Source organism: Narcine bancroftii, chromosome 8, assembly GCF_036971445.1.
Source record: "Narcine bancroftii isolate sNarBan1 chromosome 8, sNarBan1.hap1, whole genome shotgun sequence".
Lineage (NCBI taxonomy): Eukaryota > Metazoa > Chordata > Chondrichthyes > Torpediniformes > Narcinidae > Narcine > Narcine bancroftii.
The window spans coordinates 83972647-83997386 of NC_091476.1; the positions used below are offsets into that span (position 1 = coordinate 83972647).

A 24740-nucleotide genomic window follows, 5' to 3' on the forward strand; every position below is an offset into this window, starting at 1 on the left:
TTTCTGATGCCAAAGAAAGGCAATGAAGGAAAATGGGGTTCCTTGTAATTGAAAGAGAAGAGGGTGATAGAACAAATTAGAGTGGTACTGCTGACTGCAATTAGTGGAGTGCTTACACTGGGTGGCAGTGAAAATGAAGAGATGCTTTGGATTTACAATTATACTGGAATGTACTGGCATAAAATGTAGCCAATATCAGTTTATTTAACATTATAACACAATGACTCCTGGGGGTACAAACACAAGGTTTTCTTTGAATCACTTCCAAGCATTAAGTCCAATAACTTGTTGTGGGATGTAAATTCTTGCATGCTTTCCTCTGTACAGCATCTGTTTGCGTTTACTTGGTAATGAAAAGTTGGCTCTGAGCGAAGATCCTGTACAATATTTCCTTTGAATGGATTATGCTGATATTTTTACTATTGTTAAAACATTGGCTGGGCTGTGATGAAAGTTTAATTTTGTTTCACATGTACAAGTGGTCTGTTGTTATTGATTGATATTTCCACAATCATTATACCAGAATACCTGAGACCCATCTCCCACAGAGAGAATGTTGCTTATATTTCATGATTGCATTCCACAATACAGATGTTTCTGCTTATTAATAGAACATTACAGCACAGTACAGGCTCTTTGGCCCACAATGTTGTGCCAACCAATGGAAGCTACTCATAAAATTAAACCTTCCCGACCTTGCATCCGTAACCCTATTCCTGGCAATGCATTCCAAGCATCCACTACTCTATGTAAAAATTAAAAAAAATAACTTCACCCTAATGTTTCCCCAGAACATTCCTACGCTCACCTTGTGCAGATAGGAGGGTGGCATGGTTAGCATAGCAGTTAGCACAACATGGTTTCAGTGTCAGAGATGAGGATTGGGGTTGGAATCCCACGCTGTCTGCAAGGAGTTTATTCGGTCTCCCCATATCTGTGTGGGTTTTCCTAAGGCGCTCCGGTTACTTTCCACCATTCCAAAAAAATGTATCGGGGTTTGTAGATCAATTGAGTGCAATTGGGCAGCATGGGGTTGTGGGCCGAAAGCGCCTGTACTGTGCTGTATGTCTAAATTTAAACTTATCTTAATTAGAGTTCTCTGTTGTTTGTTACTTTGGCCCTGGAAAAAGGTGCTTTTTGTCCACCCTGTCTATGCCTCCCTTGATCTTGTAGACATCTATTTAGTCACGTCTTATCCTTCTTCACTTCAAAGAGAAAATCCCTAGCTCTGTTAACCTTACTCATAAAGACATGTTCTTCATTCCAGGCATCATCCAAGTAAATCTCCTCTGCACTATCTCCATTGATTCCACATCCTCACTGTAATAAGGTGACCAGGACTGAATACAATATTCTAATTGGCATCTAATCAGAATTTTACAGAGCTGGAAATTTATCTCTCAACTCTTGAACTTCATTCCCTGACTAATGAAGTCCAGCATACCATAATAATCCTTTTAACTACCCTATCAGCCTCTGTGGCAACCTTGAGAGATTTGAACCCTAAAGTCTCTCTGTTCTTCCATACTGTTCAGAATTCTGCCCAACCATATACTCTGCCTTCACGTTTGACCTTCCAAAATGCATCACCTCACACTTATCAGGATGAACTCTATCTGTCATTTTTCCGCCCAATTCTGCATCCTGTCAGTATCCTGTTGTAACCTACGACAACCTTCTGCCCTCCCCACAACACCGCAAAACTTCATATCATCTGCAAACTTGCTGATCCATCCCTCTACTTCTTCATCCAGGTCATTAATAAAAATCACACACACCAGGGGTCCCAGAGAGGATCCCTGTGGAACTCCACTAGTCATTGCCCTCCTGCAGAACAAGTTCCATCTACTAGTTAGTACCCTCTTCTTTCTACAAGCAAATCGATTCTGAATCCACATAGCCAAGATTTCATGGATCAACAGCTTAGAATGTCAAGGAGAAGAATACAAATAACCTTGAAGAAAATCTAGAATGTTCACTTTAATCTGTTGTGGACTAACATCGGAAAGGATGGAATGCTACTGGGGGCTCTGTGTGACTCGTGGGTCGAGCTGTGCAGACAGAGAGAGAATGGAGTGTTCAGAATGGCAGTTGGAGCAGCAGAACTGCAGCAGGTGGAGTGGTGGAGACCAACTAGGAGAGCTGTGTGAAAGGCACAGCCTCAATCAATAAGGAAGGGATAAAAATCATCATTTGAGAACCGAAGAAAGTCATCTAAGGAGGCCTTGAGAAAAGGGGATACGTAAGCTTACGGCAACACATCAGTCATTTCTCTCTCCTACGTTCAATACGATGCCCTTTCTGTTATTCATTTGGGGGAATTGAATTTGGGCAGTGAGCTTTGGGTTTGAATTCTATGGGCTGTGTTTTCAGGCTGACTTACTTGCCTGACTGACCTGGGGTTTTGGGAGATTTTTCCATTTTGAATATTGGGCATAGACTATAATGGGTTTTTCACATACACACTGTTTATATATTTGTTATAGTTACTTATGGTGGGATTAATTGGGTTAAGAAGTAATATTGTTAATAGTCATTATTCAATTTAGAGTTAAAATTTAACCCTTTTGAATTGCATCTTTTGTTGCTGCTGGTTTGAGGTGTAACAAATTACAGATGAACTGTTTGATTACAAATTTAAAATTCTGTAGCGTGGGTGGAAATAAAGGAAAAATGTCTTTGTCCCAAACATTTTGGAGGGCACTGTACGTTTATGCTCCCTGCTTGTCCTTTCTCACAAACTCGCTACACACCGCATCCACCATCTGCTCTACTCTCTGCTTCCTTCTTCTGGTTCACAACCCAGTGCCCTCCAGTTCAGATGCAAACTGTCATGCCAGTACAGGTCCCATCTTCTGTGGAAGAGACCCCAATGATCCAGAAACAAAAAGCCCTCCCTCCTTACCATATCTTTAGCCTCGTGTTAAGCTGCATTATCCTATTTCTAACGTCATGAGCATGTGGCGCAGCCCGCAATCCTGATATCTCTGGATATCCTGTTCCAGCTAAGAGCCTACCTCCCTGAATTCTCTTTTTAAGACCTCATCACCCTTCCTACCCATGTCATTGTTCCCAACATGCACCATGGCACCTGGCTGTTTGCTCTCCCTTTTGAGAATGCTGTGGACTCAATCTGAGATATCCCTGACCCTGGCATCTGGTAGGCAACATGCCACTTGAGATTCTCGATCTCTTCCACAGAGCCTCTTGTCATTGAATGATCTATCAAGCTTCTACAGGTCTGCTGTGGAAAGTTTTAACAGCCTGGTCAGGCGATTCAAGGGTCCAGGAATTTAGAAGGCTGTAGAAGGTAGTAAACATCCATCACTGACATTATCCATTGCAGACAAAGTGATGTCACAGGTGGATAGGGTTGGAAAGAGAGCTTTTGGCATATTGGGCTTCATAAACCAAAGTAGGAGGTGGATGTTACGGTAAAGTTGTATTAGATATTGGTGAGGCCACGTTTGGAATATTGGAATATTATGGTCACCTAACTATAGGAAAGTTATCAATAAGATAGAAAGATTGTGGGGGCTTGGCATGATGGCATAGGGAGAAGACATGGAAAAACACCTCCCCTGGCAGAACTACTCAAAATCTGATTTACAGCATTAAAAAAATTGTTGAAGCTTAATTTTACTATTGAAGAATATTACTTGCAGCTATGAGAAAGATTAAGACTCAAATGGTTACAAAAACGGCAACCAAACAGCCTGTAACTGTGGAAGAAACTTGGCCTACTGGACAAATGGAGCCTCCAGCGTCGATTTCAGCGCAGCCCTGACCACAGCAATCGTCAACGAGTAGGGTCTGTGCTACACTGGTGCTGACCTCGTGTACCGCTATGTAAGATGGCGCTGGCGACCGACAGCGATCCTCTCCAGAGCAAAACGACCAACTGCACACTCAAATTGGGCTAGGCTGCGAGGGGCTTTGGGCTGGTGGGGGGGGGGAAGGGTTCCACACCCGTAGTCGGGCTGCCCCGACCTCTGTTGCAAAGGAGGAAGAAGAGGAAGACGTTGCTGGATTAGAAGAGGAGGAAGAAGCAGAAGGCTTGGCTTAGGGTAGGCCTGAATTGAGAAGAGCTTTTAAGTTTAAATCAGATCCATCATACTCTAATGTTGCTTTACCTGACATATCTAAACAAATAGAGAATTTGGCCAGACAGATGAGCCAAGGATTTTCAGTGGTCAAGGAACAATTAACAGAGAAGAAAGGGGTATGAGGGGTTAAATTATATACTATTAAAATGGACATCAATAAGTGTTTACGAGCTGTGGATAAGGTCCAGGATAAATTTAAAAAGATGAAGATGCATTTCTTGATTGTAAAGATGATGTGGAACAGTGTAAAGTAAAAATGTAGCAGATGGAGGATTCGTTTTTGGGTTGGGAGATTTAGAAGAGCAATTTGTTGAAGAAGATTGACGTTTTGGAGCATCAGAGTCGGAGAAATAGCGTTAAGATTGTGGGTCTTCGGAAGCTTTTGAAGGTTCGGATCCAGTTCAATTTTTTTGAAACTGGATTCTTGAGATTCTGGGAACAAATTCTTTCATGGATGGCTTGGAACTAGACAGAGCCCATCGAGCAATCAGAAGGAAACCACTTCCGGGTCAAGCGCCACGATCCGTTCTGATTCGGTGTTTACGTTATCAGGATTGAGGGTTGATTTTAAGAATTGCAGTACAGAATGCTGGGCATAATCAGGGTCCCTTGATTGTTAAGAATAATAGAGTTTTTTCTATGCTGATTTGAGCCAAGCTGTTATTAAGTGTCGTAAAGAATTTAATTCAGCTAAAGCTGTTTTGTGGAAGAAGGGTTTTAAATTTGCTTTTCGTTACCCTGCTGTGTTAAAAGTTTTTATGGGGATTATCAGGCTCAATTTTTTGATAATGATGTTGAAACTTTTACCTTTGCTAACTCTTTGCCTGTTAATAAGTAGGGACAAGACCAGCTTACTCCACAACTTGTGTTGTTTTCGAAAGGAAAGAATGGAAAACAAGAGATGGAGACTCAACTGTTGATTGACATTAGCACTGATGATGATGAAGTTAACCGTGATTTGGAAGTGGCTTATCATACCTGATTTGATCACATTATTTTTTGCTGTTTGTTCTTTTCGAGGGAGGTGGTTCAACTGCCAATTTTTCCGAAGTTGTCGGCCACCTTGAGATATGTCACTCCTGTGTAATTGGGGTGGGGGGTGGTACTACACTTATTGTTGTAGTTTCCTTTTTTGTTGGGAGTTTTATTATTTTATGGGGGTCTTTCTGTTTTTCTTTGAGGAGTTCTTTGTTTGTAATGAGCCATGGAGGGTGCTTCACCACTGTGGGGGGGGTATATATAATTTGTTACGGCTAATTTAAATTTTGCTACTTTTATTGTTAACGAGCTTAATAATTCGATTAAAAGAAAGAGGGTATTAGCTAATATTAAAAATTGCAAATTGACATTGCATTTTTGCAAGAGACTCATTTAACTGAAAAAGAACATAAAATTAAAAAGAAATAGGGTTGGGCAAGTTATAGCTTCTTTCAATTTAATTCATAAAAAGTTATCTTTTACACTGGATTCAGTTTTTGAAGGTGATGGCAGGCTGTTGATTGTTAATTGTCAAATTTTTTCAGAAGCTTAGACTTTAATGAATGTTTATACTCCCAACGTAGATGACGAATAATTTATGGTGGGTTCTTTTTTGAATTTAAATCAGGCTTATGATAAAATATTGTTTGGAGGTGACTTTAATTGTTGTTTGGATCCATTGTTAGATAAATCTCCAAAATCAGTAGTTTGAACAAAGATGGCTAAGCAGTTAATGACAGTAATGAAGGATTTGAATTTGATAGAGATTTGGAGAAAATTGAACCCGACTGAGAAGGATTTCTCTTTTTATTCATCTAGGCATGATTCTTATTCTAGAATAGATTTATCTTTTTCTTCTTTCTTTTTCTTTGGCTTGGCTTCGCGGACGAAGATTTATGGAGGGGGTAAAAAAGTCCACGTCAGCTGCAGGCTCGTTTGTGGCTGACCAGTCCGATGCGGGACAGGCAGACACGATTGCAGCGGTTGCAAGGGAAAATTGGTTGGTTGGGGTTGGGTGTTGGGTTTTTCCTCCTTTGCCTTTTGTCAGTGAGGTGGGCTCTGCGGTCTTCTTCAAAGGAGGCTGCTGCCCGCCAAACTGTGAGGCGCCAAGATGCACGGTTTGAGGCGATATCAGCCCACTGGCGGTGGTCAATGTGGCAGGCACCAAGAGATTTCTTTAGGCAGTCCTTGTACCTTTTCTTTGGTGCACCTCTGTCACGGTGGCCAGTGGAGAGCTCGCCATATAATACGATCTTGGGAAGGCGATGGTCCTCCATTCTGGAGACGTGACCCATCCAGCGCAGCTGGATCTTCAGCAGCGTGGACTCGATGCTGTCGACCTCTGCCATCTCGAGTACCTCGACGTTAGGGGTGTGAGCGCTCCAATGGATGTTGAGGATGGAGCGGAGACAACGCTGGTGGAAGCGTTCTAGGAGCCGTAGGTGGTGCCGGTAGAGGACCCATGATTCGGAGCCGAACAGGAGTGTGGGTATGACAACGGCTCTGTATACGCTTATCTTTGTGAGGTTTTTCAGTTGGTTGTTTTTCCAGACTCTTTTGTGTAGTCTTCCAAAGGCGCTATTTGCCTTGGCGAGTCTGTTGTCTATCTCATTGTCGATCCTTGCATCTGATGAAATGGTGCAGCCGAGATAGGTAAACTGGTTGACCGTTTTGAGTTTTGTGTGCCCGATGGAGATGTGGGGGGGCTGGTAGTCATGGTGGGGAGCTGGCTGATGGAGGACCTCAGTTTTCTTCAGGCTGACTTCCAGGCCAAACATTTTGGCAGTTTCCGCAAAGCAGGACGTCAAGCGCTGAAGAGCTGGCTCTGAATGGGCAACTAAAGCGGCATCATCTGCAAAGAGTAGTTCACGGACAAGTTTCTCTTGTGTCTTGGTGTGAGCTTGCAGGCTCAAACTACGTTGCTCTCCATTGCAGGCAAAATCTTCGCTAGGATTCTACTAAATAGAATAATACCTAGTGTCGCTGAGAATATTCTCCCAGAATCACAGTGCGGCTTTCGCGCAAACAGAGGAACCACTGACATGGTCTTTGCCCTCAGACAGCTCCAAGAAAAGTGCAGAGAACAAAACAAAGGACTCTACATCACCTTTGTTGACCTCACCAAAGCCTTCGACACCGTGAGCAGGAAAGGGCTTTGGCAAATACTAGAGCGCATCGGATGTCCCCCAAAGTTCCTCAACATGATTATCCAACTGCACGAAAACCAACAAGGTCGGGTCAGATACAGCAATGAGCTCTCTGAACCCTTCTCCATTAACAATGGCGTGAAGCAAGGCTGTGTTCTCGCACCAACCCTCTTTTCAATCTTCTTCAGCATGATGCTGAACCAAGCCATGAAAGACCCCAACAATGAAGACGCTGTTTACATCCGGTACCGCACGGATGGCAGTCTCTTCAATCTGAGATTTATCTTTAGTGTCAGCACAATTGCAAGGAAGAATACTTAAACCTGAATATAAAAGTAGGATTTTGTCTCATCATTCTTTGCTGTTAATTACTTGTACTGGTTCTGAGAATGAGTATTGATGGAGATTAAATTCAATGTTGTTGATAAACTCTGATTTTATTAAGTTTTTGAAGGATCATATACAGTCAATTTTGAAAATAAATGTGGGTTTGGTTGATAGTAAATTTATTTTGTGGGATGCATTGAAAGCTTACTTGAGGGGACAGATTATTAGTTATACAGCCAGAATTAAAAAAACAACATTTGGCTGAGGTGAATGACTTAGAGAAGGAGATAGAGATTTTGGAGAAAGAAGTACAGCGAGATGCTACTGAAACTAAAAAAACTTGTTTAACTGATTTGAAATTGTGGTATAATTCCTTACAAGTTTATAAGTTTGAGAAGTTATTGCAGAGAACTAAACAACATTACTATGAGTTAGGTGGACATGCTCACAAAGTGTTTGCGTGACAATTGAAGACTGAACAGGCCTCCGGGACAATAAATGCTATTAGGCGTGATACGTTGATTACTTATAAACATTAGGAAATTAACGATGAATTCAGTTTATTCCATGAGAAGTTGTACACTTCTGAAGTATTCAAAGATCATGCTAAAATTGACACCTTTTTGTCTGATTTGGTTTTACCATCTTTAAAGGATGCAGAGATTAAGGATTTAAATGCTTTTTTTTTAACAGTTGTGGAGGTTAAAGAGGCGTTACAGTCAATGCCCGGTGGTAAATCCCCAGGAGAGGATGTCTTTACTTTGGAATTTTATAAAGAATTTCCCGATTTGTTAATTCCTTTGTTGATGGATGTTTTGAAACAGTCTACAAAGAGTGGTTCTTTCCCAGATTCCTTCTCTAGAGCGCTCATTACGGGTTAGCCCTCAGAAGGATAGGGACCCACTAAAAGTGGGATCTTATAGACCTATCCCTTTATTGAATGTAGATTGCAAGATTGTTGCCAAGGTTCTAGCTAATAGATTAGCTAAATATTTACTGGATTTGATCCATGTAGATCAAGCTTGTTTTATTAAAAATCAGTATTCAGCAGATAATATTGTAAAATTGATTTCTTTAATTAATATCTCTTGGGGGCAATCTGCCCAAGCTATGGTAATTGCTTTAGATGCTGAGAAGGCTTTTGATAGAGTGGAATGGGTTTTTTTTTGTTTAAAGTGTTGGAAAAGTTCAAATTAGGGCCACTTTTTATTGGCTGGGTGAAGACTTTATATAAAAATCCATCGGCTAGAGCTGTGATAAATGGGCAGTTATCTTCTTTGTTTGAGTTATCTAGTTTGACTAGACAGAGCTGTCCTTTGTCGCTAGCTCTATTTGTGTTGGTTATTGAACCTATGTTGATTAGGCAAGATAATAATATTAAGGGTATTAAGGTGAATACGGATGAGTATAAAATAATTTTTTTGCAGATGATGTTCTGATATATTTAACGCAGCCCATGCAGTCGTTGTGGAATCTACATGCGAGACTGGAGCAATATCAGGTTATAAAATTAATTGGGATAAGAGCGAAATAATGTCTTTGGCGGATGTAGATTACTCATCTTGTAAACATACTGCAAAATTTAAGTGGTCTGATCAAATTAATTATTTAGGAATTATAATAGATTGTGGTGGCACACCACTAGGCAGGCGAACCCGCCCCTAATCCACGCGGTGGGGAAGCCAACCAAAATGGCACCGTTGGGGGTTTCCCCTTCTTCTCAAAGCTGGGGGACCACGTGACGCCCGGGTGATGTAAGTGCCCCCCAGTGCGGTTCAAAGCCAGGTCCAGGATGGGAGTATAAGTCCAACCCAGCAGCCTGCAATAAATTAGTTCTGTTCACTGAGCTCAACCTGTCTGGTTGTGTGTTGTTTCAGTAGCATTGTAGCTGCCACTACAATTGGTGACCCTGACTGGTTCAAATGTCTTTGAACCCATCATGAGCGAACCTGGGATCAGTGCTATAGCCGTCAAGCTGCCTGATTTCTGGGTTCAGGAGTTAGAGACTTGGTTTGTCCACGTGGAGGCTCAGTTTCACCTCCGCCAGATTTCATCCGACACGACCAAATTCTACCATGTGGTCGCCGCCCTGGACCAGGCCACCGCCAAACGCGTGCTGTACCTCATTCAGCACCCACCTGCCGACGACAAATATAAGACCATCAAGCGAGTGCTCACCAGGTCTTTTGGACTATCCAGGCACCAGTGTGCCGCTTGGATGCTGCACCTCAACGCACTGTGGGACAGGTCCCCGATGGAGCTGATGGACAAGATGCTCATGGGTGATCACACCAACTGCCCATTCTTTGAGCGCAATTTGCTCGACTATCTGCTTGAGAACATCCGGCCCGAGAGCTTTACCGACTCGAGGAAGGTCACTCAGAGAACCCAAGAGCTATGGCTCGAGCAATTCCCAGAGGGCTCGGCAGTCCAGCAGGTCATGAGGAACGGGCATGACCATGCCAAGCCCGCCCCTAGTACCGCGGTGGAGCATCCGGCCCCTATAGGAGCCACCAAGAGCATAAGCAGGGGCACGGCATCCGCTCTATGCCTCTGCTTCTACCACCAGCGCTGGGGAGCCAAGGCTTGGAAGTGTTGTCAGCCCTGCTTGTTCCAGGGAAATGAGTAAGCCGGCTGCTGTTAATGGTTGCCTCCTCAACCTGCAGGGCTCAGTCAGTAACTGGTGTTCCTCGTCGACACTGGGGCCCAGATCAGTGTCATCCCGGCCACGGCCATCGAGTCCAGGAACCGACCTTGTGGACCTCCCCTTCGTGCGGCCAATGCAACAGAGATTTGGATATATGGGAACAAGACAGTCCACTTCCAGATCGGCCTCCACGGACTCCTGCTCCCGAGCACTGTTGCACGGTTGGGTCATCCGGTTCGGCTTTCCGAATTACCTCACCAGCGATTGGTGCACCCAGTTCACATCTGCGCTCTGGACACAGCTCGCCAACAGGTTGGGGATCCGGTAACACTGCACCATGGCCTATCACCCGCAGGCCAATGGGCTGGTCGAATGTCTGCACTGCCACCTTAAGTTGGCACTTATGACCCTTCTTACTGGTCCCGACTGGGTGGACGAACTGCTTTGGGTGCTTCTGGGCATCCGCTCCACGCCCAAGGAAAATCTACAGGCGTCATCAGCTGAGCTGGTCTACGGTGCACTGCTGGCACTTCCTGGTGAGTTCATCAATGTGCCTCACAACCCACAGCGGTTGCCGCACAATCTGCTTTGCCACCTCTGGGCCTGCTTGGACTCCTTCGCACCCCCACTGCCGCCCAGAAATGGCATACGGCCATCTCATGTTCCCAGCGAGCTGCTTTTCACAGAGTATGTTTTTATTCAGCGGGGCCCGCCAGCGGCACCTCTGCAGAGACCTTATGAGGGGCCGTACAGGGTTGTCCAGCGTTCAGGGTCTACGCTCACGCTGGACATCGGCGGCAGGCGGGAACTGTTTACAGTGGACAGGCTGAAGCCAGCGCACCTCGACCCCACCAAACCAGTGGGGTATTGGCCCAACCCAAGAAGCGAGGCTGCTCAGCTAAAAAGGACATGGGCGCTGGTTCTTGGGGGGGGGGGGCTGTGTGGCAGCACACCATTAGGCAGGCGAACCGGTCCCATTTATAATCCACGCAGCGGGGCAGCCGGCCAAAATGGGGCTATCGTGGGGTGGGGGGCGGTTCCCCTTCTCCTCAGCACATGGCTCAGAAGCCTGCACTAGGGGACCACGTAATGCCTGGGTGACGTCAGCGCCCCCCCCCCCCCCCCCCCCCACCCAGTGCGGTTCTCAGCCAGATCCGTTCGGGCTGGTAGTGCAAGTCCAGTCCAGCATCCTGCAATAAATCAGTTCTGCTCACTGAGCTCAACCTGTCTGGTTGTGTGTTCTTTCAGTAGCAGTGTAGCTGCCGCTACAAGGTGATAATTATAATCATTTATATCAATTGAATTGTTTGCCTTTATTGTCTAAAATTAAACATGATTTAAATCAGTGGAAAGATTTACCATTAACCTTGATAGGATGAGTAAATTGTGTGAAACTGAATATTTTCCCCCATATACAATATTGTTTTCAGTCTATCCCATGTAGAATCCCCAAATTTTTTTTTAAAGACTTGAATGCATTAGTGAGGACTTTCTAATGGAAAGGTAAAATGGCAAGGGTGTTATTCGAAAAATTGACTTGGAAATATGCTTTAGGATGATTGCAACTTACTCATTTTCAGCATTATTATGAATTGGCACAATTTAAATTTACTAATAGAATGTTTGAAGTTGAATTGTCTCAGATTAAGGATCAGAGAATGGATAATTTTATTTATAAATGGAATTTTCAGCTTCTACAGAGTTATAATCTACCAGTGTTGAAGAATTTAATGGAATTATGGGGCAAGAAAGATGAAATTACAGGTACTGAAGGTAAAATTTCGGCTAAAACTCTTTTGTATCAGAATAAACTTTTCACTTTTTCAATAAATAATCAGCTTCTGAAAATATGGGAACAGAAAGGTATTAAGTTGATGGAGGATTGTTATGAAGCTGAGTATTTTATTTTGTTTCAAAAAATGAAGGAGAAATATGGAATTTTCTCAAATACTTTGTTTACTTATTATCAAGTTCGAGCTCTATTTTTGGACGTAGGTTGAGATTGCCTAGATGATCTAGATTTCAAAGTTTACTTATTGAAGGAGGTAAGAAGGGATTTATATCTGAGATGTATGCTCTTTTACAACATAAAATGCATAAGCCAGATATTTATAAATCTAGGCTTGGGTGGGAAAAAGATTTGTCTATTTCTATTTCTCAGGACAATTGGATGACTATATGTGAAGATAGTATGACTAAATTAGTGAATGTAAGATATAGATTGGTTCATTATAATTTTATACATCAGCTCTAATTAACTCCTGAAAAGTTAAAGAAATATGTTTATTTCTTCTGATTTATGTTTTGGTTGCCACAAACAAGTTGGTTCATTTTTACATTCTATTTGATTTTGTGAGACAGTGAAACCTTTTTGGAAAAGAATTATGGTCCCATTTAATGAAATCAGTTGACTGACATTGTTTACAAGTACCTGTTCAGCTTTAGCAAACAGGAATTCGGGTTCATTTGTACAATGTGCATGATAGTAAATATCACATTTGAAAAACCAGGGATTAATTAATTGTCAACATTGCTAACTGTGCAGAATCCTGTCTTGCTTATTTTATTGACTATTTTGAAGAGGTAACTGAAAAGATTGGTGATAGCGTGGTTGTAAATGTTAGGCATTTGTCAAGTTCCTGCATGGGAACTGGGGGAATTTTGGGCTTCAAGCCATAAATCTGTGAAAGTTACTGAGAGTAGAAAAGGTGATGAAGAAGGCATCTGATGTGGGTGCCTTCATAGGTTTGGGCTCAGAATTTTAGAGTTAGGACATCATGCTGCATCTTTTCAAATCACTTGGTGTCACCTTATCAAAAAGATATGGTTGAGAAGAGAATGTAAAGGAGAGTCATCGGGATGTTGCTTCGATTGGAGGACATTAGTTATAAGGAGTGATTGGATAAACTGGGCATATTTTCACAAATGCAGAGGAGGCTGAGAGGGTTATCTGATTCTATACGTAAAAGGTATAACCAAGGTAGATGGTCAAAATCATCACATGGTTGATGTATCAAAAGCAAAAGGGCATAGATGAAGGTAAGAGGGAGATGCTTTAAAATAGATTAGTTCTAATAATATTACTGACATTTTAAGGAAGAGCTCAGCCCATAAAGTTATGGTTTATGCTGATAATTTATTGCTTTTTATTTCTAATTTTGAGACCTCATTGCTTTGTTTAATTTCTCATTTTAGTCATTTTTCAGGTTATAAGTTAAATCTACAGAAGAGTGAACTTTTTTCCTTGATTAATTTGGCACTAATACTAACTTTTCTTTTAAAAATTTAAGAAATTAATTTACCTATTTGGGTGTAACAATTACTAAAAACTATGAACAATTATTCAAAGAAATTTTTCTCACTTTAATCAAATACGTGAGAGGGCATTATCAAATTGGTGGCCCCTTTCTTTATCATTTGTTGGTCAAATCAACTAATAAACAGTTTTACTGGAATTTTTATATCTTTTTCAAGCTTTGCCTGTTTTTATTCCTCAGTCTTGATTCCCTTGACTCAATTATATCTTACCCTGTACAAAAACAAAGGCGAGAAATCAGACCTCAAACTACAGGCAAAATCTTCACTAGGATTCTCCTAAATAGAATAATACCTAGTGTCGCTGAAAATGTCCTCCCAGAATTACAGTGGCTTTCGCGCAAACAGAGGAACTACTGACATGGTCTTTGCGCTCAGACAGCTCCAAGAAAAGTGCAGAGAACAAAACAAAGGACTACATCACCTTTGTTGACCTCACCAAAGCCTTTGACACCATGAGCAGGAAAGGGCTTTGGCAAATACTAGAGCGCCTTGGATGCCCCCCCAGGTTCCTCAACATGGTGATCCAACTGCACGAAAACGAACAAGGTCGGGTCAGATACAGCAATGAGCTCTCTGAACCCTTCTTCGTTGACAACGGCGTGAAGCAAGGCTGCGTCCTCGCACCAACCCTCTTTACAATCTTCTTCAGCATGATGCTGGAACAAGCCATGAAAGACCTCAATAATGAAGACGCTGTTTACATCCGGTACTGCACGGATGGCAGTCTCTTCAATCTGAGGCGCCTGGAAGCTCACACCAAGACACAAGAGCAACTTGTCCATGAACTACTCTTTGCAGACGATGCCGCTTTAGTTGCCCATTCAGAGCCAGCTCTCCAGCGCATGACGTCCTGTTTTGCGGAAGCTGCCAAAATGTTTGGCCTGGAAGTCAGCCTGAAGAAAACTGAGGCCCTCCATCAGCTAGCTCCCCACCATGACTACCAGCCCCCCCACATCTCCATCGGGCACACAGAACTCAAAACGGTCAACCAGTTTACCTACCTCGGCTGCACCATTTCATCTGATGCAAGGATCGACAACGAGATAGACAACAGACTCGCCAAGGCAAATAGTGCCTTTGGAAGACTACACAAAAGAGTCTGGAAAAACAACCACCTGAAGAAACACACAAAGATCAGCGTGTACAGAGCCGTTGTCGTGCCCACGCTCCTGTTCGGCTCCGAATCATGGGTCCTCTACAGGCATCACCTATGCTTCCATCAGCGCTGTCTCCGCTCCATCCTCAACATTCATTGGAGTGACTTCATCACCAACATCGAAATACTCGAGCAGGCAGAGTCCGCAAGGATCGAATCCACGCTGCTGAAGACCCAACTGCGCTGGCTGGGACACGTATCCAGAATGGAGGACCATCGCCTTCCCAAGATCGTGTTATATCGCGAGCTCTCCACTGGCCACCGATACAGAGGTGCACCAAAGAAGAGGTACAAGGACTGCTTAAAGAAATCTCTTGGTGCCTGCCACATTGACCACCACCAGTGGGCTGATATCGCCTCCAACCGTGCATCTTGGCGCCTCACAGTTCGGCGGGCAGCAACCTCTTTTGAAGAAGACCGTTGAGCCCACCTCACTGACAAAAGACAAAGGAGGAAAAAGCCAACACCCAACCCCAACCAAGCAATTTTCCCTTGCAACCGCTGCAACCGTACCTGCCTTGTCACCAACGAGCCTGCAGCAGACGTGGACATACCCCTCCATAAATATTCATCTGTGAAGCCAAGCCAAAGAAAGAAATATGGAAGAATAAACATCCTCGCCTAAATAAAGTCCATTTACAAAAATTTAATAAGAATGGAGGTTTGGCTTTGCCAAACTTTTTTTATTACTGAGGATTTTGATTATAATTTATTAACTGTGATCTCTTTGGAATCTGACTCTGTTACAACATTTTCTCTTCTTGGATCCTCACTTCCTATATCTTTAAATAAATTAACTAATAATATGGTGGTTAAACATACTTATAAAACATTTTGTTATAATGAGATTTTCTCAGGGGGTCGTGGCAAGATGGCATAGAGTTGAGAGGTGAGATCTCGACCTCTCTGGCCGGACTTTTAAGTATCCGTTTTTAACTCTTTCTTTTCAAGTTTAAACTTTTTAAATTTTAGTTTAAAGTATTAAGGAACTGTTATGGACATTAATGGTAAGAAGATTAAACCTCAAGTGCAGAAGAAGTTACATTTTCGAAGTGTTGAAGATTTAGGGCTGAAACAACTTGCTACAGCTTCAGGTTTAAATCCCTTAGTGCCTAAACTACAAAGACTGCCTGTGAGAGCTGAAAAAAAAATGTCTTCTACTCACCGTGAAGGATAGCGCTGGAATTACCCGTTCTCTAGAGGAAGGTGCGTGTTCCCAAGAAGTGGATCCTGATTCTGGAAGCCTTTCGATTTTAACGGAGGGAGCATGCAGGAAGATGACTCCATTGTCTGAAATGCTTCAGGCAACACTCCAACCTGAAAATATCGATCTCCTCCCGTGATTTTGTGGAAAAACAACGAACTGCGGGCGGAGGCCAGCGTCGACCCCCTGAGGAAGTCGGGGTGCCTTCTCTGGGAGTCCAGACCCGCAGTAAAACCGTTAAAATGTCTTTTGTTGAGTTGCAGGAGGAGCTGCAGTTACCTGGTTCTGCCACTACATCAGAGAAAGCAGGGCTGAGCTTTTCTGAGCTACAATATAAGCAGTTAAATGCTGTCATTCAGCCTATAATGCAAGAGCTAGCTCAAATGAATGTTAGTATAAGTTCAGAATTCAACACAGTTAAAGCACGCGTGGAAGTATCTTGTGAAGATTTTTTAAAAATTCAGTCTGCTTTTTTGGAATGTAAACAGCAAGTGGCTTCTAATACAGAAAAAATGTTGAAGGTTGAAAAATCCGTTATAGAATTGCGAGAACGTGAGAAGGAGTTAGAGAGGAAAATAGACTATTTGGAGAATCAAAGTAGAAGGAATAATGTGAAAATTGTTGGTTTGCCAGAAGGTATGGAAGGACAAGATCCTCTTCGTTTTTTTAAAGACTGGATTCCACAAGTACTAGGGCAAGAATTTTTTTCTGGAGGCTTGGTACTGGAAAGAGCTCATAGAGCTTTAAGAAGAACACCTTTACCTGGTCAGCCACCGAGACCTGTAATAATTCGATGTTTGAATTATTTGGACAGAAGCAATACTTAGACTAGCAGTGCAAAATGCGAGACAACGACAAACTCCGTTATTGATTCAGAATAGCAGAGTTTTTAAAAATATCCTGATTTGAGTCAACATCGATTTAATCCAGTTAAAGAAGTTTTGTGGCGTAAAGGTTATAAGTCTACTTTTCATTATCCAACAGTGCTGAAGGTGTTTCATGGAGACTATCAATCTCGGTTTTTTGTGAATGACCGTGAAGCAATGATTTTGCTGATTCATTGCCAGATATAAGAGGACAAAGACGCAGTCCACCATTGTCTCCTAAAGAAAATTCTGGTTGTTCTGGAAATGGAAGAAATGGCAGAAATGAGAAAAACGGGAATAGAAAGAGTCCAACTTCTTTTGAAATGGGATCTCCAAGTTTGGAATCTCTTGGATGAATAGAAGAATCTTCTTATTCTTATTTTGAGATTATTTTTTGTTTGGCTGGGAAGGGAGAGATTTTCTCTAAGTTCTATTAGTCATCAGCCACTGGTGGGTGATCCACACCCAAATTTTGTTTAGGGATTACTACCCTTTGGTAGTTTTTTTTGGGAGGGGATTTAAAAAAATTTTTTTAATTATTTTTTTTTATTTTCATTTTATCTAGCTTTTAATTTGTGATTTTTTTTCTCCTATTGGAGGGCCTATATACATTGATTTGAGTTTTCATATAAAGATATTATTGGTCTTTTGTAATATTAGTAGATATGTCAAAGTTGAGGTTTGCTACTTTTAATGTTCGAGGTTTAAACAGTTCGATTAAGCGTAAACGAATTTTGGCGTATATTAAGCAAATGAAAATTCATGTTGCTTTTTTACAAGAAACACATTTGAATGTCAAAGAAAGTATGAAATTGAAGAGGGACTGGGTCGGGCATGTAAATTATTATGAAGCAGCCCAACTTAAATTTATTAGTTCATTGATGGATTTGGAATGGCCCCCTAGTTGGGCCAAAATTGACATGGCAAATATTTCTGAATTTGAAATACATCAATTTTTGTTTAGATGGAATATAAATTTGTTACAGCAACATAATGTGCCTATATTAAAACATTTAATGAAGTTATGGACAAAGAAAAAGAAAATGATAGGTTCTAGGGGTGAATTATCGGCTTTGACTCCGTTGTATAATAATCAATTTATTTCTTTTTCAATACACAATCGAAGTTTATTACATTGGAGACTTAAAAGGTGTGGAAAATTTGGGAGATTGTTTTAAAGAAGGTAAATTTTTATATTTTAATCAGATGAGGGACAGTTATGATGGTATTGATAAGAACTCTTTGTTTCTTTATTATCAAATTCGATCTTTGGTAAAACATGTGTTTGGTAGAGATATGATTTTACCTGAAATGACTAAATTTGAGACTTTTCTTATGAAGGGACCAGAGAAGGGTTATATTTCATTTATGTATCAAATATTACAGGATGGTAATGATAAAAAGGGTTGGGATAAATCCAAAGGTAAATGGAAAATGGACATTGGTTTTATTTTTTCCGAGGATGATTGGTTAGATATTTGTTATGATAGTGTAACTAGACTGATAAATGCACGTTATGCAATGATTAATTATAAATTTTTTACATTCATTTTACTTAACACCTGAAAAACTAAAAAGGTATGGTTTTAATGAATCAGATTTGTGTTTCTTTTTTTCATGCTGTCTGGTCATGTATACATATATAATCTTTTTTGAAGTAAATTCAGTTGTTTTTTAGAATATCTGTATAAGATTAAAATACCTTTAGATCCGACAGTATTTTTATTGGGCAGTTTGCAACCTCTGAAAGGTTTAGGATTAGATAAATTTCAACTTGCTTTTGTATATTTAGCATTATCTGTAGCGAAAAAATGTATTGCTAGTACGTGGAAAGATACAATATGATTGATATTAATAGATGGCATAATGAGATGAAATATTGTTTAATAATGGAAAAAATTACATGTTTCACGTGATAACTATAGTTTTTTTATTAGTAAGTGGTTGTTATATTCAGAATATTTACATTTTGATTTATGTTGATTAGATCTCAATATGTATGTTTAATTTTTCCTTAATTTTTTTTCCTTTCTTTATGGCTCTCCTTAGGCGAGTTGGCTGAAGGGGGTGGTTCTTTTCTTTTTTTTCTATAAAATATAATGTTCATGTTTATGGTTCATTGTTGTATATGTTATTTACTATCTGTATTTTGAACGAATAAATAAAGTTTAAAAAAAAAATGAGGTTTTCTCTTTCTAGTCCTATTCTAATTCTAATGACTTCATGATTATGGTATAGATTGGGCATTAAATGTTTTAAAAGATTTATTTGTTGATGGGAGTTTCGGATCTTTTGAACAACTTTCAGTTAAATACGGACTTCCAAATGCTCTTTTTATTCTCGTTACCTACATATTAGAGATTTTAAAAAAAATCTTTTACATACATTTTCTAAGAGAACAGATAAGAATTTAATTGATGTAATTTTTAACTTACAACCTTTCAATATCTATCATTTATGATATGTTGTTGGGAATGAGAGGCTCTCTCAGATAAAATTTAAATAAAGTCTGGGAACAGGAACCACAGCTTTTAATTTCTGAAGAAACTTGGAATGTAGTTTTCAAATTGGTTAATGCCTCATCTCCTACAATTTAAAGTGGTCCAGAGAGCTCACATGCCCAAAGTCAAACTATCTTGTTTTTATGTGGATGTACCTCCTCCTTGTGATAAATGCAACAATGAAGATGTTTATGCTTTGGACATGTCAGAGTCTTCAGAAATATTGGAATGAAGTATTTCAAACTTTCTCTGCACTTTTTAAAAGTTAATTTTAAACCTAACCCCTGAACTGCCTTATTTGGTATTGTTGGGGAGAATGACATGACTTTAATGGCATCTGATCTGCATGGATTAGCTTTTGTTTCTCATGGCTAGGCTGGTGGTGTTGCTCAGATTGAAGGATGTTGCTCTGCCTGATCTGGCTCAATGGCTACATGATGTCTTGTCATGTTTAGACTTGGAGAAGATTAAATGCTCAATTTCCGATTTGAATTCAAATTTTTAAACACTGTGGGGACCCTTTTTGAATTACTTTCAAAATTTTGCAACATAAAGGTAGACGTGTTGATTTATGAGTTAATTTATCACCGATAAGAATTCTGTCTTCCTTTTTTTTGCCATACAGCATATTTCTTGGTCGTGGGTTTGGATTTTTTAAAATAATAAAATACAATGTAATTTGTTTGAAAATGTGGGTACCTTGGATGAAATGATCTGATTGAAGTGTAATATATCTTTTTGAATTTTAACATATCCTATTTACTCTGTATTTTTGGATATGAAATTTCAAAGTTAATAAAAGTATTGAATAAGAAAAAAAAATAGATCAGAACGGTAAGTTTTTCTATACAAGTGAGATACAGGTAGTCCTCGACTCAAGACTGTTAATGGCTACTGAAGGATTGGTTGTAACTCGGGTTGATCGTAAGTCAGGGAATAGGGAACGCAGACCTCAGGCTGCCGTGGGGAACAGGGACCTCGGTCTGCCAGGGGGAACGGGGTCTTTGGGCTGCTGTTGTGAGCGGGGACCACTGTATACAGTACTTTTAATACAAAATATGTACTTGTTCAGTAGTTTTAATAAAAATTATTTTATAGCAGCTGCTACAACACAGAAAGCATACCACTGAACTTGGGTTTCCAGTAAAACTGTTTATTTGAATCTCGCGCACACCCGTTTAAGCCCATGGGAGTTCTGCCCTGCGCAGCAGTGACATCATATGGCCCGGCTGCGAGCTGTGGCCTAAGCCATGAGGCACTGAGCAAGCCCCTGACGACGTCATCTTCTGCAGCTGCCCCGCCAATACGGTGGTACAAACGTGACCGGTTCACTTACAGAGATGTGCGCCCCACCCACCCCGAGAACTGGCTTACGTGTTCTGCCACTTGGATGGCCAGCCCCTCCGTTTAGGTTGGGCCTTCTGCATGGGCTGGTTTAAGTCCACGTGCATTGGCTTTAGTCGGTCGATTGTGAAAAGTTCTTCCCTGCCCCCAATGTCCAGAGTAAAAACCTTTCCCAATAGATGGAGGACTTGTATGAACCCTCATATGGATGCTGCAGGGGGTCGGGTGCGGGCCACGCTGGACGATCACGGACTCCGCTGAGGCCAGCTCTTTGGGGACGTTCGCTGGGTGCTTGCCGTGTGGGTAGGCGGTGGAGGGGGGGGGGCCCAAAGAGGCGAGCTTGTTGGTGAGGTCCGCGAGCAGGGTTGGGCTTTCACCTCTGCGATCGGCGCCTGTTCAGAAGAACTCCCCTGGTAGCAACAATGGTGCACCGTAGACGAGTTCCATGGAAAAAGCCTGGAGGTCTTTCGGATCTGTTTGAATGCCAAGCAGGACCCACGGCAGCTCGTCTGTCCAGTTGTGTCCTCTTAGCATGCCATGAGAGCTGCCTTGAGGTGTCGGTGGAAACGTTCTATGAGCTCATTCGCTTGGGGATGGTAGGCCATGGTGTGGTGGAGTTTGATCCCCAAGTGGTTTGCCAGCTGCGCCCAGAGGGCGAAGGTGAATTGGGCGCCCCTGTCGCTGGTCATATGGGCTTGAACACTGAAATAGGGGACCTAGTTAGTGAGCAGGGCTCTAACTCAGTGGAAATGTCCCTGATGGAGATAGGTCTGGCCACCTTGTTGTTCAGTCAACCACAGTCAGGATGTGTCGATGTGGATATGGTGAAACCTTCTGGTTAGCGGGTCGAAGTGCTGTATTGGGACTCTGACATGGCGTTGAACTTTGGATGCTTGGCAATGCATGCAGTTCCTCGCCATCTGGGCCACTTGTTTCTTCAACCCGTGCCAGACGAAACATTTGCCACCTTGCGCACCGTTGTCTTGACCGAGGGGTGAGCCAGGTCGTAGATGGCCTGGAATGCTTCCTGCTTCCACTGCGGGGGACTACTATTCACGGTGAGCCGGTCAAGACATTGTACAGGACCGTGTCGTGGTTGCCTGGCAGTTCCAGGTCCTTGAGGCACAGACCGGTGATGGCAGTTCAGGGGGCCTGCGTCTCTTCATCGTCCCTCTGGGTCTGAGCTAATTGGGCGTGTTCAGGCCAGGAGACAAGTTGTGGATGGTCGGTCTGGAAAATGTGTCAGCAGCGACATCGTCCTTACCCTCCTGGTGTCGGATGTCGGTAGTGAACCCTGAGATGTAGGAAAGATGTCGCTGCTAGCGTGCCAACCAGGGATCCTTAGCCATGGTGAGGGCCTGAGCGAGTGGCTTGTGGACTGTGAAGGCGGTGAATGGTCTGTCCTCCAGGAAGTAGCGGAAGTGCCTGATTGCGAGGTACAAGGCCTCGAGCTCCCTGTTGAATGCACTGTATTTCAACTCGGGTGGTTGGAAGTGCCAGCTGAAGAATGCCAGGGGCTGTCACTGCCCGTTGACCTCTTGCTTGAGGATGCCCCGATGACTATGGTGGATGTGTCCACCAAGAATGCAGTGTAGGCATCGGGTCATGGGTGGGTCATTAGGGTGGTGCCCGCGAGGGTAGCCTTGGCCCGTGCCAAGGCTGACTTGGCCTCTTTCGACCACTCGAGTGTCTTTTGTTTAGTGGAGATCAGGGTGAACAGTGGGTGCATTATGCGTGTGGCCCCCGGGATGAAACTGTGGTAGAAGTTGATAATTCCGGTGAACTCTTGCAGGCCTTTGAGGGTGTCTGGCCTGGGGATCTGTTGTATGTCCTTGTCCTTGTCTTGCAACGGTGCTGCCCCATCGGCGGTGATAGTATGGCCCAAGAACTATAGCAACTCCGTCCTGAACTGACATTTGGCCACGTTGATGGTGAGGCAGAATTCAGCCAGGCGGGGGAACACTGTGCAGAGGTTGATCTTCTGCTCATTGTGATCTCGACTGGTGATGAGGATGTTGTCGAGATAGATGAACACGAAGTCCAAGTCTTTGCCCACTGCGTCCATGAGCCACTGGAAGGTTTGGATTGTGTTCTAAAGTACAAAAGGCATCCAGAGGAATTCGAAAAGGCTGAACGGGGTGATGATGGCGGCCTTGCCAATGTTTTCGGGATGTACGGGAATCTGGTGGTAGCCCCTGACTAAGTTGACCTTGGAGAAAACCTTGGCGCTGGAAAGTTGGCTGTGAAGTCCTGGATGTGGAGGATGGGGTACCGTTCAGGCATGGTTGCGTTGTTGAGCCGGTGGTAGTCCTCGCACAGGCCCCCACCCCCCGAGAGGGCAAGCTCCTGGAGGTGGGAGAACTCCTCTTTCGCTAACAGCTTCTCCGGCGACAATCGTCTGGTGTTGAGTGGGGGGCCCTGCATGGCGATATGGTGGCAGATGCCTTGCTGGGGCATGGTGGTGGTGAACTGTGGCCGTAAGTTGGCGGGAACTCATCGAGGATGAGGGAGTACTCGTCCTTGGGTGTGCGGATGGTTGCTATCCCTGGGCTGTGCGTGCTGGACGGCTTGAGACGGAGGATCTGAAGGTACGGGCATTCATGAACCTCTTACCCTTCAGGTCGACCAGCAGGCTGTGCTGGCCCCTAAAAGTGCTGTTCTCATGGTGGCCAGTGGGAACTTCCAGCAGTATATATCCTGCCCAAGGTGTACCTGAACAGTTCGTGTCCCAAAGATCTTTATGTCGGTGCCGTTTGCTGCCCGCAGGGTGGGGCCTCGTGCAGGACTCGAGGGCGGTTGGGGGCAGCATGCTCAACTCTGCTCCGGTGTCCACCAGGAAACACCGTCCGTTAGTCTTGTCCACCATGTGTAAGAGGCTGTTCATGTGGTCAGCCATCAGCGGCAGCTGGCCCGGTCATTTCCCTGGTACGAGCAGGATTGGCGGCATTTGCGGGCTTGTGCCCCCCAGCGTTAGTGATAGAAGTACCAGGTCGATTGTTGCTCCTCCGTCTTCTGTCTGGGGGTAGGCGGTGGTCGGCTGGGTACCGGGCGGGCAACCTGGTTCACGTAGGCCTTATTCTTTCGTTTGGTCTGCCACAGCTCATCGGCACGGGCTGCGACCTTCCTGGGGTCCGAGAAGTCCTCATCTGCTAGCAGGAGCTGGATGTCTTCTGGAATTTATTCAAGGAAGACTTGCTTAAACATCAGGCAGGGGTTGTGACCCTCTGCCAGTGCGAGCATTTAATTCATTAAGGTGGACGGGGCTCTGTCCCCCAGGCCATCGAGGTGCATCAGCCTGGCTGCACGCTGCTTCCAGGAGAAACAGAAGGTGCTGAGGAGGAGAGTTTTGAGGTTAATATACTTGCTCTCCTCTGGAGCATCATGGATCAGGTCATCTACTCTGGCCACCGTTTCTTCATCGAGGATGCTTATCACATGGTAGAACATGGTGGAGTCTGAAGTGATCTGCCTGAGTCGAAACTGTGCCTCCGCCTGCCCAATGGGTCCAAAAGTGGGAGAGTTTCATGGGGACTGCGCTGATCACTGATGAATCCACGTTGGGAGACCAGATAATGTCTGGGCTCTGCGGGGTCACATGTAGTGGCTGCTACAACACAGAAACACACCACTGAACTCGGTGGGGTTTCCAGTAGAACTCTTTAATTGAATCTCGCGCGCGCCCCTTTAAGGCCACGAGATTTCTGCCCCTCGCAGCGGTGTCATCATCTCGTGGCCCGGGGCGCGAGCTGTGGCTTAAGCTACGAGGCACTGAGCAAGCCCCTGACGGAGCCATCTCCTGCAGCTGTCCTTCCAGCACAGTGGTACAAATGGAGCTGGTTCGCTTGCAGAGGTATAAGCCGCCACAATTTAAAATAAAATTTTGCTCGTTTGCGTGGGTGGACGTAACTAACATAGGTTGGAAGTCAAGGACAACCTGTACTTAGAAAGTACTGCCAGAGATGATGGTGGAGGCAGATGCAATCAACATGTCAGACAGGCACTTAAATAGGCAAAGCATATGGGTGTTCACTATATTAGGTGTGGATGGTGCTTGCAGTTTTGTGGTGCCTGTGATCAAATAGGAGGGAGGTAAACAAGAAAATCTGCAGATGCTGGGGTGAAGTGCAATACACTAATGTGCTGGAA

General features: G+C 43.3%; 1 protein-coding gene across 6 annotated transcripts in view; it reads left to right on the top strand.

Annotated features, from left to right (window-relative positions):
- arhgap32b (Rho GTPase activating protein 32b) overlaps positions 1–24740 on the top strand; it is a 618422-nt gene that overhangs the window by 104599 nt on the left and 489083 nt on the right. The window contains exon 1 of one of the 6 annotated variants that reach the window (XM_069894390.1): positions 2092–2242. The exons of the other annotated variants lie outside the window; for them this stretch is intronic. The gene's annotated coding sequence lies outside the window, so the exon portion shown is untranslated. Of the gene's footprint in view, positions 1–2091; positions 2243–24740 lie in introns of those variants that run through there. 6 annotated transcript variants of the gene reach the window in all.